Source organism: Hermetia illucens, chromosome 2, assembly GCF_905115235.1.
Source record: "Hermetia illucens chromosome 2, iHerIll2.2.curated.20191125, whole genome shotgun sequence".
NCBI classification, from domain to species: Eukaryota; Metazoa; Arthropoda; class Insecta; order Diptera; family Stratiomyidae; genus Hermetia; species Hermetia illucens.
The window spans coordinates 66,057,681-66,071,538 of NC_051850.1; positions in this window are offsets into that span (position 1 = coordinate 66,057,681).

The window sequence follows — 13,858 nt, forward strand, 5'->3', positions numbered from 1 at the left end:
ACAGTTTGCGGTAATGAAAGCGAGAGAAAATCGGAGTTGGCTTTGCGGGCTACCCGCCTAGCATACTGAGCATGTTAAGTGGATCACCACCGAAGGCACCGGCATGCCGCTACGCCTGACATGAATTTTAAGGATGTTACCGAAGAAGAAGTTCGACGAGTCATAAACAGCTCGAAGAACTAGAGAGGCCCTGGCCTGGATCGGGTGCAAAAGTTGTGATATAAGAAATTCGCCGGTATATACAGTCGATTGGCACATATCATAAATTAGGTCATGAGTCGGTTGAAGAATTTTCGCCCTTGTGGGGGGGGGGGGGGGGGCGTTGCGTACCTCATCTCTAAAAAGGACACGGCGCAGGTTTCCGTAGACACAAGACCGATTATTTGCTTACCACCCCTCTACAAATTCATAATGTCCATTATTAGTGAAAGAGTTAAGGCGCACCTCGAGACATTCTATCCGAGGAGCAGAAGGGGTGAACTGGTTGCAAAGAACAACTCATTATCGACTCGGTAGTTGAAGGGCAAGCAACTAGAAGCCAAAGACTGACTCGAAGATGAGCTTCTTCGAGCAAATCAAAGCAGCAGCGGACAGCGCTGCAGCTAGAGTCGCGGCCTTGAGTCGGCTAATGGCGAATATTGGGGGCTCTATATTTACTCGAAGACGTCTCCTTATGGGACCAATGCAGTCGGTTCTGCTCTATGGCGTGGAGGTATGGGCTGATGCCCTTGAAAAAGAGGTGCATCGCAAGCGCCTTGCTCAAGTGCAGAGGCGGGAGTGCCGTCTCCGAACCGGCTGTGATGTTGATCGCGGGAGTGATCCCCGTTGCCCTCTTTGCCAAAGAACGCAAAAGGCATCTACCGCCGTAAGGGCGTGAACTTAAGAGAGGTGGTTGCCCATGAAGAGCGTCAACACAAAATGAGCCAATACCTGCGCGGCTCATCGACAATTTAGGCCCGTTGTTGAAGCGAACGTACGGTGAGATTGATTACTGCCTTACCAAACTTCTAAGTGGGCATGGTGGTTTTCTCCTGATTGTATGTTCTGCAATGGCGTGACGGGCGACGCTGAACACACCTTTTTCCCTTGCAGGAGATGGAACGGATTTCGTCAACAGCTTTATCCAGACAAAGGGGAGCTCTTCCAGACAACATTGTTATAGAAATGCTGAAGAGCGCTGGCAGCTGGAATCGTATTGCGCATTATGTTCGGGCTCTTCTTATTGCGGAGAAGATTGAGCTCGACCGGTGGTGGGATCAGACGGTAAGGGGTTCCCTGAACTGACAACTCCCTTCCTCCCCGCCCCTCCCGTTGGTGAGGGGAATTCCCTGACTTGAAGGTGCCCAAAGTCGGGAGAGCGGGAGGGCTAGCCCGAAGTAATGTATCAAACGGTTCCAGGCGAGTTCTCTGATGACAGCGATGTCTTTAGTTGGTAGTCCAACAGCGTACTGTTGCGGGAGTTCAACACTCTGTGCGTAAACGCATTCACCTAAGCTACTGTAAAAGAACTCCCTCCCTTTGCAACCAAAGCTAATTTGATACCCCACATGGCAATATCCAGTCAGAGAAATTCATCGTTCAGCAAGGTAATTCCTCGCATGCGTAGAAACTCACGGTTTCAGCCTTTCCATCGTATTTTGGGTCAATAGGTAGACCGATTTCAATAAGGTTTTGTTTCCAAAGGTACGTGTTACAATTATTATCAGCCCATATCATGCGTTTTAAGAGAGTGCTTCACTGTTATTTGAGCTTATTTTGCTATATACTGTTAATTTTAAGTTTATAGTTGTATATTAAAATATTTTTAAAATTTTCTGCGAACCCCCTTAAGTTCATCCTAGAGCCGTAAAATTTTCGTTAACATATGCTTTGATACAGAGTAGCCTAATGGAGAGTTTGGTGGAAATCGTACTATTATTAAAAAAATTACCTCTCTTGCGGTTAAAGTTTCCCCTTTTGCGTCAAATTGGTACTCCCTAAGAGATAAAATGTCAGTACCATATCGAATTGAATATCGGGTTCAACGTGGATATACATGAGCTATAAATGAAACCATCGTGTACGCGAATATTATTGCATGAAAGATCAACAAAACCTTTCATACTTGAAGCGCCGAGCTCCGGGCTTGTTTCTACTATGATGAACATACAACATCGATTAATTCTTTGTTCTGACATTCCGAATAAATCAAGTGAAAGAATTTGGGTGTTTTGAAGACGTTCATTACTTTATTTCCCTGGAGTCGGGATGGAAATGGGATGATCACATGCCCAAAGGAAAGCATGAAACAAGATGTTAGACATGCAATGGAGCTAACTTGTCAAAGGAAGGACAGCTGAAGACCAACATAAACGCGACCAAAACATATTCCGAGAACCGGTTTTTCCAAGTGAAAAATTGTCGCTACGCTAGACTTTTTCAATATATTAGATAAAATTTATAATAGACACAGATATTTTCTGAACACTTTGCACCTCTCACATCCCTCACAGCGATGAGTGGCTGGTATTCAACTTGGTAGTAAACCATTCATGGGTGCTTTGCCGGCACTACGCTTTGATACAGTTCCACGCACCGGTGAGTGTTTTTCACTGAACCTGTTAAACTAATCAGATCTGAAAAACTTTACAATATTTATAAAAACAACGATGACTCTAAAGCTTTTCGAGACGCCTCAAGAAGAATAAACGAAAGAAATTCTTCATTTCAGATATTTTGGAGGATATTAGTCCTTCATTTTTAAAGAATGTTTATTGCACGTTTTCTTCTACCTTGCTCCTGTCCCCGCCACTGGGTTTCATAGCGCTGTTCCTTTTGATCAGCCTTCATTTGGTCCAGAAGTTGCATACAAAAACTCCATTGTATATTTACATTTGTAGTTTTCACATCGACTGCTCTTGAAACCCAACAAAGACCAGCTATTGCTTCAGAACGACCTACAAAAACCGATTTAGATTCACTACCATATCTTGTTTTGCTTCTTCTACAGGTGAAAAAGATTCGGCGTTCTGCAGCTCCTGTAGAGTGCTATTTCACATATTCGGGTTTTATTAGTTCAATGTCCATTTTTGACCATAGGACTCATTGCCTTCCCATCAATTTTATTATGTCCCAGGGAATGTAACCATGATAAAGACTCAGCTCGTCCTTTTGATTAATAAACTATTCCTAGTTGTAGCTTTTCCGTCCATGATTGGTCCACAAAGATCAGCACTTTCTTCAGGATGGCATCTGGCATCAACTCCTTTCCTAAAATATCAGATATTTCCTCGTCTTGAATACTAGCTACCCCCGCGTTCCAGTCTCGATGAGAAACGATCGGCATTGGTCTTCTGCCTGTCTATCCACCAGTTTGGCTGTCATACGAAATTTATTTTAACTTCTTTTGAATAAATTGCCTTACCCAGGAATACCTACATCTGAGACATACTATAGCGCTCAATAGTGTGCTCGCTTTGCGTGACCCTAAGCTTCTCACGTTCTTGTAGTAAATGCGATGCTGGGCTCTAAAGCGGCCAATGTTTAAGATATTTCTCACCGACAGCTTGGCTCCATTGATGCTATGCACGACCAGTGGAAGCTGCGTTGGGGATAAGGTACCACGGCTTACTCAGCAGCGAGACGTAACCTCTTATCGTCTTACGGAAAGCATATAATAAGAAAAGACTTGAGGAGATCTTTGGAATTTCTTTTTACAACCGAATCCAAACCACCGTCGTTTAATGGGTGGACGGATTTTTTGTGAAAATGAAAGGTTTTGATCTGTAACTGTACCGTGCGTAACAAGCGCCATTAATACCGGTCGTTTGAAAAGAACTTAATTACTCAATGCGAGATTGTTTTTAAGAGAATGAAGCAAATTTCAGGTATCAGCATATGCTAGGTTTACGTAATTCATTCAGAAAATAAAACTTGGCAATCAAGTTTTAGCAGGTGATTAACTTCCGCTAATCCGGGGTCATTTTGTTTTAATGGATGGTTATTTTTTCGCCTGAGAAGTATCTCGTATGCATGAGGGTAGCAATGGTTGTTGAGATTCAATAGGAGTAAGTGATTCAAATGGTAATTGTGCTGAGCAGATAAGTTGAAGTCCGACCTTAGAAATTTCGTAGCAGATCGACTCAAGATCCAAATTGAGTATTCAATGCAGCAACGCATTGCTTTCTACTGCAAAATTCCAGTAGTTTCAGTGCTGGTTTTTCTTGGAGCGAAAAGGTTAAATAAATAAGCGCGGTAATACGTATGCTTATTATTCTCATTTACTTTTTAAATTGTAGCAGTCCAAGACGATTTCCTTAGAAATTTTAAGTTCGTTCGCGAAAATTGGACATGCTTTCCGCATATGTTACTTTTAATAGTCATTTCTTATTTTAATTTCTATTTTGATTATTTTGGGGGTGAATTGGAAAGCACGGGCAACAATAAATTAGTTATCCGTTCGCTGGCACTTTCACCTTCCAGTGAATTGGCTATTGGCATTTAACATGCCTGTGCTGAACAGGAAAAAGCAAGCCACAATTTTTGGCTTCAATGTTCCTTCGAAATTTCCCATGGTTATCATCTGAGCGACGATGTGATGTTCATGGTTCATAGTCAGTCGAAATTTAACTAATTTCATAATAACTTGCTGCACGAATCTACAAACCACTAAAGATAAACTTAGAGTGATAAGAAGGACTAAAGCTGATGAATATTTCATTGATATTGTTCCTGTTTCATTTAGACGTACACTTGAGCATTAATCCCCACCCCTTGACTAGATGACAGCTTGGAGCTTTCAAGTTACACTAACAGTCAATTTCTGTTTACTACTCCCATAACGTAACACAGAAACAATGTTGGCGTGGAACAACCTCAACTTGATGTTAGCGTTGAGAGAGCTGCATTTTCATATTTTAGTCAAAACAGTGAATGGGTATTCAGCCCTTTTAATGCATCCAGCGGCATCGGCAAAAACAACCGGTCTTCTTCTTCAGGCTTCTCTCCATTCAGAAATGGGGTCGGCTTGTCATCATCGATTGCTTGGTATGCCTGATTTGAATGGAGTCGCGAGGCATCCCCAATCACCATCTAGCGTATCAAGGCGGATAGCCTTTTGGTTATTCACCATCGACTTCGATGTTCAGACCTATCTTGGCAAGTAAGTTTCCATAAGCGCGAGTTAATGTACCTACCATCCAAGACCCCTCTCTCGCAATTTTTCCACAATCGGTGTGACCTTTTGATAGTCGGCCAATACTTAACACCATAGAGGGCGACAGAGTGAAGAACACGGTAAATTTTGAATTTGAGACGTTCGTTAACATGTCCATCACAAAGGATACCAGTTGCAGAATGCCAATTCATCTAAGTTACGCTGATTCGTGCAGCAATTATAGAACACAGTTCATCATTGGCAAATAACATTAATCCCAGATATTTAAATCACTCAGTTCTAGGCAGGTTGCTGTCACTGACACTGTCCGTTTCATATCGGTAGGTCATCAAAAATTATGTTTTGTTGAAATTCAGCCTGAGGCCGTGTTGTACGAGGCAATCACTAGCTTTTGGAGAAGTTGCTCAAAGATAACTTTGCTATCAGACACCAGGAAGGCATGGAATGGGTGGTGAATATAACAAAAAATCCATAATAAGAACAAAGAGGAGTGTCGAGACGGGGTTTCCCTGATGAGCAACGACAAAGACGCGGAGCAATTTTGATATACCTACCACTGCACGTCAATAATTCCGTAGTTCTTGACAAACCCAGCTTGACATATTGTTGTTAACCGTATTTGTTGTCGAGATTGCGTTCAAAAATTTTCATGGCATATGGTAGCAATCGACTTAGATTTGAATTTGAACATTCTGCTGAACTGTCTCTCTTTTTCCATATTGAGACGATAGTGCTTTCTCGCCAGTCAGATAGTGTTCTATTTCCTCGATAACCCGAATCAAGAACTCACTGCGCCGCAATGTTGGATCCCAGCTCTTCGCTTTCCAGAACCCAGCTGCGATGCCGTCAAACCATGTTGCTTTCCTCAAATTCATTCATTTGATTGCTTCCCCGACTTTAGTGGCGCTTACAGAGAACAGGTAAAATTATGATAAAAGTCGGTAATGCATGTGGAAGTGGAATATGAGCGAATTCATCTGGTGAAATGCTCCAAGTATTCCCGTCATCTGTCCTCCGCGGCTCATCGGTCGGTGAGCGAAATACCGTTCTTGTAAATAATGCAACAGAATTGTCCGATATGTTTGTGTTAGCTTTTGGCTAAGCGATTCGGCTCGGTTGGTCCCCCCGCCGTCCCAGATATCTAATATATTGTAGAGATCTCTGTAGTTGTTAGCTCAGGTAACACCAATCGCTTTCCTTGTTTCTCGCATTCTTACAAATTTCGAATCAGTCATTATTTTATTGATGAAGAACTTATGAAAGAATCATTTCTTTTGATGGATCTTCATTTCCACAGCGTAGTCCGGGTAGCTGAGTGGTTAGAACAGAAGCCATCTAATTGATGGCAGTGGGGTTTGTATCGTGATTGGACGTCGGATACCAGTCGACTCAGCTGTGAATGAGTACCTGAGTCAATCAGGGTAATAATCTCAGTCGAGCGCAATGCTGACCACATTGCCTCCTGTAGGATACTGTAATCCTGTAGTGTACCGTTGCGGTGGCGTTCGTTGATGTACATATACGTGTAATGTATATGCATGTATTTTGCCAGAATATTCGCTTTAGCGTAATACAACTGACAACTTTGACCTGCCATAACTTTGTTATTACTATAATAGCCTGATTTCCACCAAACTTGGTAGGATCATGCTTTATATTACAGCCTCTATTAATGTAATTTTATGAATCTATGATGAACTTAAGGGGTTTGACTAACAGTTCCTAGAAAATATTGTAATATATTATTATTAACTTTATTTGAACAGATATGGGTATGAAGGGTATATCGGAGTCGTGATTTTTTTTTAAATTTTACGTTTGGGCAGGTTCTGAGAATGGATCCGTGAAAGAAATGATTACTTTTTGGCCCCCATCCTCCCCCTTTTGCATTAAATGTCCGAACTGAGGCCAGCTTTGAAAAGTACTGAGCGAGACCTTGATATCCCACACTATATTCCTGACCATATTCCGTGGAAACCAATTTTAAACCCTCCTTTTGCATGTATGGGAACCCCTCCCCCTTAACTTCTATGTAGAATGATGTAACTCACTACATACGTGGACGTCCACAGTTTGTAAATTTTCACCAAATTTCGTGCGTGTGACGGACAGAGAGACGGACTGACAAACAGTAAGCCAATTTAATAAGGTTTTGTTTTTCTTGGCCAGAAATTGACCAGCAACTTGCGTTGTCTACTGATTCTTCCCAACTGTTTGGGCTTTGAGTTAGAGGGAAATGTAATAAGTAGAACTCACCACCCCCACTGGACCTAATTTCTTCCCGAGAACTCACCACCATCTCGATACACTATCGTAACACAAGGCTGGCCCAACCAGAGCTTTATATATACTTATGTATATTGTCAATATTTTTTCCAGTGTATATTTTATTCTTCTAAAATTAGCAATACGATGTAAAATTGTTTGTTTGCAAGCATGATGTGCTTGTTGGTTTGATTTGTGATCGTATAGTGTTGCGTTTTGCCTAACTGATGTTTTTCTTCTAGTATGTGAAGCTTCTTTTCTTGTATTCGTTGATTTTTAGGTCAACTTCCTTCGCGATTTCAAGCTTTACCAGGTTCTCCTTTGTACTCTCATTCAATCGTGCGAGGATATTTACTTCGTCAGTACAGGCGACTATTTACTATCATTTATATAGTAGCTTACCATTTAGGCCCATTAGTATCTTTCAAATTATATACTCGAGAGCGATGTCGACTAATGTTAGAACAAGCCCAGTTTTAATTCGGAGGCTGTGCCATTCTTTTATATGGTTTTGTATTTTTATTTAGGCGCTAGATCGACCTTTGCCAATGTGATGAATCTAATCTGTTCAACTGGAATTTCAAAATCGTATTGTGCCAGCACTTCTCCAATATCTACTTCACTGAGAATGTCAAATCAATCGTTGACTTTTCACGTTAAAATCCGCCCAGATATTCCCTAAAGATATTTTTTAAGAAAACTTTTCAAGAAATTCGATCATTTTTGACTGCCCTTTGTAACATGTACGCGATGATAACTCTCTATAGTTCGCACATTTCATGTCATTTATTTTATTTTATATTTTTAGATTTGTCAGACCGAACAACCTTTGGGAGCTCATGAAACTTAGTCATAATCTCCATACTCCTTACTTTGGGTAGTTTGCAACTTTCATCCAGACCGCGTACAATGTTGTTTCTGAACATTTCAAGTGTATCCTTGATTTTTAAAGTGTAAGTAGTGTGATCCTGTACAGCCTCTGCCCTTTCAATGTATGTTGTGCGCTTGATGAGCCCCTTTGAATATTGGACCCAGCAGTCTGCTCTGCTCTATGTTTCCAACAAGATTTTGAGCAGGGCCCCTAAAAAATATGCGTTCATTTTTCCGTAGAGATTGTCATTGGTACGTCTTATCTACTTACTTCGCTCGGGTCTTCTTGTTCGCTTCTGATATTCTTTATTGACGTATTTTTTCCTCGAAGTTCTGCTGGCACTCTTCATCAAACTATTCACTCAGTTTCAAGCGATAGTCATGTCCGGTGATTTTTTCTGCAACCGTTTTAATCGGTCTTTCGGCTGGCTTCATTGTCAATTCAATCATCTTCGTGATGTTGGTTCAAAGTTTGCACGGTTTTTCCTTGTAACTCTCAAATATGTTGATGCGATTTCTTCATTCTAAATTTTCAATAACGAACCCGAAAACAACGGTTGATGTGCTACTCCCATCATTTGCTATCCGACATCAATACTTTGCAGATATAATATTGGTTAGCCTGTGGTATGAGCATGCTAGATTAAGTTAATTTCTCAACGATGATCAGTGTGGTTGAACCGTCCCTTCTAGTGAGGGTCCCTGTTCTTGTGTATCCTGCGGTGACGAATCTAAATCGGCGAGATTGCTATCTTTCTGCTAGAAGCGAAATCTCGTTAGTTATATCGTAGAAGTTGTCCAGTACAATCTCAGATTGTTCGAGTGCAATGACACAAATACTGATTCAAAGCGGCAAAGGAATCCACTTTAAGGTTTTGAGTGAAGCAAAACTTACAATTGATTCGATGTCTGTCGGTCTATTTGTCACGCAAGATTAACTCGGAAACGGCTGAACCAATGATGACAAAATTTGGTGAGAACATGTCGTCTGTGAACCCTTTTACATGCAAGGAGGATATATTCATGAGGTATCAAATGAAAAGGCTTTTAATATTCGGCCAAACATCGGGAATTGAGGGCTCAAAATCTGTACTCCAGAAAGTGTCACAGGTCTCGCTCTCACAACCTATTCAGCTGAAAAATCTGAAAAAAATGTTTAACCGTGCGCATTCATGTTGGCCTCAAAATAAATCCCATTTCGATATCTGTACAAGTAGAATTAACAGCAGAATACTTCCATAGTTAAAAATTTGCCCCTTGAGTTCAGAAGTTCAAAATTTGGCAGCATTATTATTATTTAGGACGAAATTTTGGAAAGCTTGTAGGCAATCCAACTGTTACTAACAAAGTTAGAGAAGGTCGAATTTCTATATTCCACGTGAATTTATTACACCCCAAGACGTGTATGACGTTATCATCATATAAAGTGAACTCACATGAATGCGAGCGCATTTTAGTGTTCGTTTTTTGGATCTTTTTAGTTATTTTTACCTCAGAATGCGCCAATCGGAAATTTTGCAAGCGAAATGGAAGCGCTTCCCATCTATATCGAAAAGTGCTTGCATTCAATTCTTCTCTGAAGTGAAATTGATGTACTTCCCTTCCATATCCAAATATACTTCTCAGGAAGCAATTATTTAGTGGCGCATAAAGGGAACGCTTTCCGGCAATGACACGCAATAATAACAAGTATATGAAGTGGAAACGGAAAAGTAGCGCTCCGTGCTACTCTGGAAGTATTGTAGTTGCACTTCTGGAGCGTTTTTTTTCCTGTTGGGGAATTACTGAAAACAGACTTATGCATATGAATGTACTAACAAAGTTTTCCCTCTTTCTCTCGGCAAGATGAACATCGTGGTGCATATGGCTTCCTCATGCTGACTTCTTGGTAAAACTTCTGCGTCTGGTGCGGTTGCTCCTTGTGCCTTTTAAGTTCAGGACTTGTTGGTTCTCCCAGGTTTCCTTTTTCCGTCTGTGAAGTCGCTTCTCCGCTCGACGGAGTTCACGATAAGCCTCTGCGCGTACCCACATTCTTTGAGAGTACAACATTACTCGGTATGCGGTCTTATTCCGTTCCGTTGCTACCTTACATTCATCGTCGAACTAGCCGCTCCGACTTAACTTGCGCCAGAGGCCAAGTATGACTGTGGTCGTATCAATGATAAAGCTCTTCAGGTGGTTGTGAAGATCATTTGTTGATACTTCATCTCCAGGGCATTCGTTAGCTGCGGTTATTGCGGCATCTATTTCCTGTTATAGGTGTTACGGATGGCTGTGTTGTGAATGACTTCAGAACTCACTCTCACCTGATTGTCGGAGGGGATTGAAGGTGGTGTTGTAATTCGAGCTCGGAGCACAATGCCAACGAGATAGCGATCCGAGTCTATTTTGGCCCCTTATATGTTTTGAAATTTATCAAGGCTGAGAGGTGGCGGCGGATCAGCACATGGTCAATTTGGTTGAAAGTGGTCCCATCTGGAGATGCTTGTGAACCGCATTCCGTGCAAACCGGGTACATCCAGCAACCACTTCGTGCGATACTGCTAACTGAATAATCCACAGTCCGTTATCATTGGTATCCCTATGTAAGCCAGAATACGGTCTCCGTCCCTACTTGACTATTGAAATCTCCAAGTATGATTTTGATATCATACTTGGGACATACCGGGTCCGCTCAACTGCCTCGGAGAAGGTACCCTCCTCCGACCCTGCAGTCTTCTCTGTAAGGGGCGTGAACGTTAAGTTTACCTCGCAGAGTTCATAACCCTTCTTATATTTTCAAAGCCGATAAGAGCAGGTTTCATTTATTGGCTACTCCGAGCACATGGTTTACTGGATGGCCACTATAATATATGGTGTAGTGACTCTTTTCCAGGAAACCGGTCCTTATTCAGGGCATTTCTTGCAACGCTCTTACATCAGCCCTTTATTGGGACAGGGTATCGGCTAACTGCTTGGTAACTCCATCTCTACACAGGGAGCACACGTTCCATGAGAAAATGCGCGAATCTTTGTTCCATTGTCGTTGCCGGGTTCGTAGTTGTAAAGTCCATCTGCTCCGAGGCTCTATCTGTGGCTCCGTAACATCGAGTTTCCATGTAGGGTTATCAACTTTACCCAACTCCCAATCTGGAGGAGCAGTTGATACTATTTTCTCCGTTTTTAGGGGCGGTAGGCTCGCCTTCATCCTCCTCCGTCTGCAGTTTTCCATTAAGAAAGAACTCCCAGCGATCACCACGTGGAGATAGAAATAGGGTTTGGTAGTAGAACTGTTGGTGTTAGTTCGGGAGACATTTCACAGGTTTTATGCTCCATCGTGGGTACCAATCCACCTTTCGGCCTGGGACGTATTCTACCTTTTGACCGCTAGTCGTGAATGCTTATATGTTGATAAACTGCGGTGACAATGCGAGAGTTACACTTTGGGGCAGCTCTGAGCCCCGCCGTGACTGACACAGCGATATTGATTTGTACGGAGTGCAGGCTCAGTATTCATACCAGTGGATGCAAGGCTTTCTTAAATCTCTACCACAACTGAACAATATGGGCAGCTTGACTCCATAAGGAGCTTTGTTCGCGATATCGGCACAGCTATCATAAAAATCTCGCAAGTGGGCCAACTTAAAAAAACCGGTCCAAGACATGCTTTCAGAAGGTTATCTAGGTCCCGGTCGGACCTTCCATGCTCATGTCCTTCAACGGCCCATTAGCGGCGTCGACAGTATCCACTTTATAATTCCCATTTCTCAGTGCCTCTATACATACGCCATTTACACAGAGTAGAAAAGGTTGGCTTTTCATCTGAGGTTCCTCTTTCTTTATCACCACCCACTCTTCCATGGAGATTCTGAAATTTTGAAGACGGAATCTTGCCATGTAGCTTTATGCCCTCCCAGACGTCACTGATCTTAGCGATGCACGAACCTTAAAAATTGTTGGAGAATTGTTCTTTGCATGCTATGACATTGAATCCACGGACCACCTGGGAGGAATCAAAGCAGGGGATGCACACAACCTATTCTCTCTTGCCCTCCAGGATATGTTCGGTTACCAGTTGCTTCAGCCAGACCTCAACGCTGGTCTTCACTTTTGGGGCCAGTTTGTTGCTAGGAAAATTATCACCTGTGTCGGGATAGCTGATTGATTAGAGCACAAGACTGTCATACGAAAGGTCGCGGTTCAAATCTCACTGGTGGCAGTAGAATTTGTATCGTGATTTGACGTCGGATACCAGTCGACTCAGCTGTGAATGAGTACCTGAGTCAAATCACGGTAATAATCTCGGGCGAGCGCAGTGCTGACCATATTGCCTCCTACAGTGTACTGTAGTGTACCGTTACGGTCTTGAATGAAGTGCTCCAGCACACTTCAAGTCCCTTATCCAACATAGATTGTTGCGCCAACGATTATTATTATTATCATTATTAAAATTATCACTTGGCAGCGTCCCCAGTAAGTGACCCTGGATCACGTCGCTGCAGCCGTTGCTGCTTTGTGTCCGCGTCCTTAAGCATTCTGCTATTCTTTTTTTGTTGTTTCACTTCATTCTGAAATCGATATCGCCATCCCACTCGTTGATAGAAACGGCCCTCTTATTCCTTGCAATGTTGCTCAGAATTTCGATAGCCAACATTCTTGATGGCCTTGAGCCTGGGAGACCCTCACCGTCGATGGTTCGGTTTGCGAGTACTATAGCTGGTTATCGCTGCACCTAATTCGACGAAAGTGATTTCCAAACTTGAAACCCCTGGTTCGTCTGCCGCCCCGTTTCCGAAAGTGCCTGCTCGTTTCAAAATATCAATGCTATGGTTGGAACTGACTGCACTGCCCTCGATGACTACTATCTCCTAGCTGGAGGCCACTAGCTAGTCCTCCGATGATGCGCCTAGCATCCAGTTTGGTTTTGCAAAGTTCGAATCAATGGTGTCACATAAGTAATACGGGAAAAATATCCACCCTAGCTAGCCTGGTTATCAGGGTCAGAGCTTTACTTAAAATTGAAGGCGACCAAGGTATTCAGAGTCCACATACTAAAATTCAAACTCACCTTTGCCCAAAAACCCTGGCATATGCTGTTTCACCTTGGCTTGGAGTCCTGCTACCACCTTTTCTAGTGCAGGGAAGATGGTCTCCGGGTTGCTGCTTCGGTTCATCCCCGCCAGATCCGGATGCCCCCAAAATATTACCAGTAGACAAGTGGATCTTTGTCAATTAGATGAAAGTACTCCCAGCCCAGTTCTACACACTCTTTCCAGTGACCACTACAAGGAGGTCATGTGGACTTAACGTAGAACTCAATCAGACTAGGCCGCAAATTCTAGATATCTTTTCTCATCCGAACTCTAGCATCGAAGAAAATGACAATATGCATATTTGCAAGAAAATCAAAATTTGCATAATGCTAAACGAAAAATCCGAATTTTAATTTATCACTTTGCTAAAACGTTCGTTCGCTGCAGCTTGGAGATTATATCTTCTGTGTATTGCTCCTTTAAATAAATAAATAAATAAATAAGAGGCCTCCTTAAATAAACAATAATTTTAGAAATTGGAAAATGAAAACTGAAT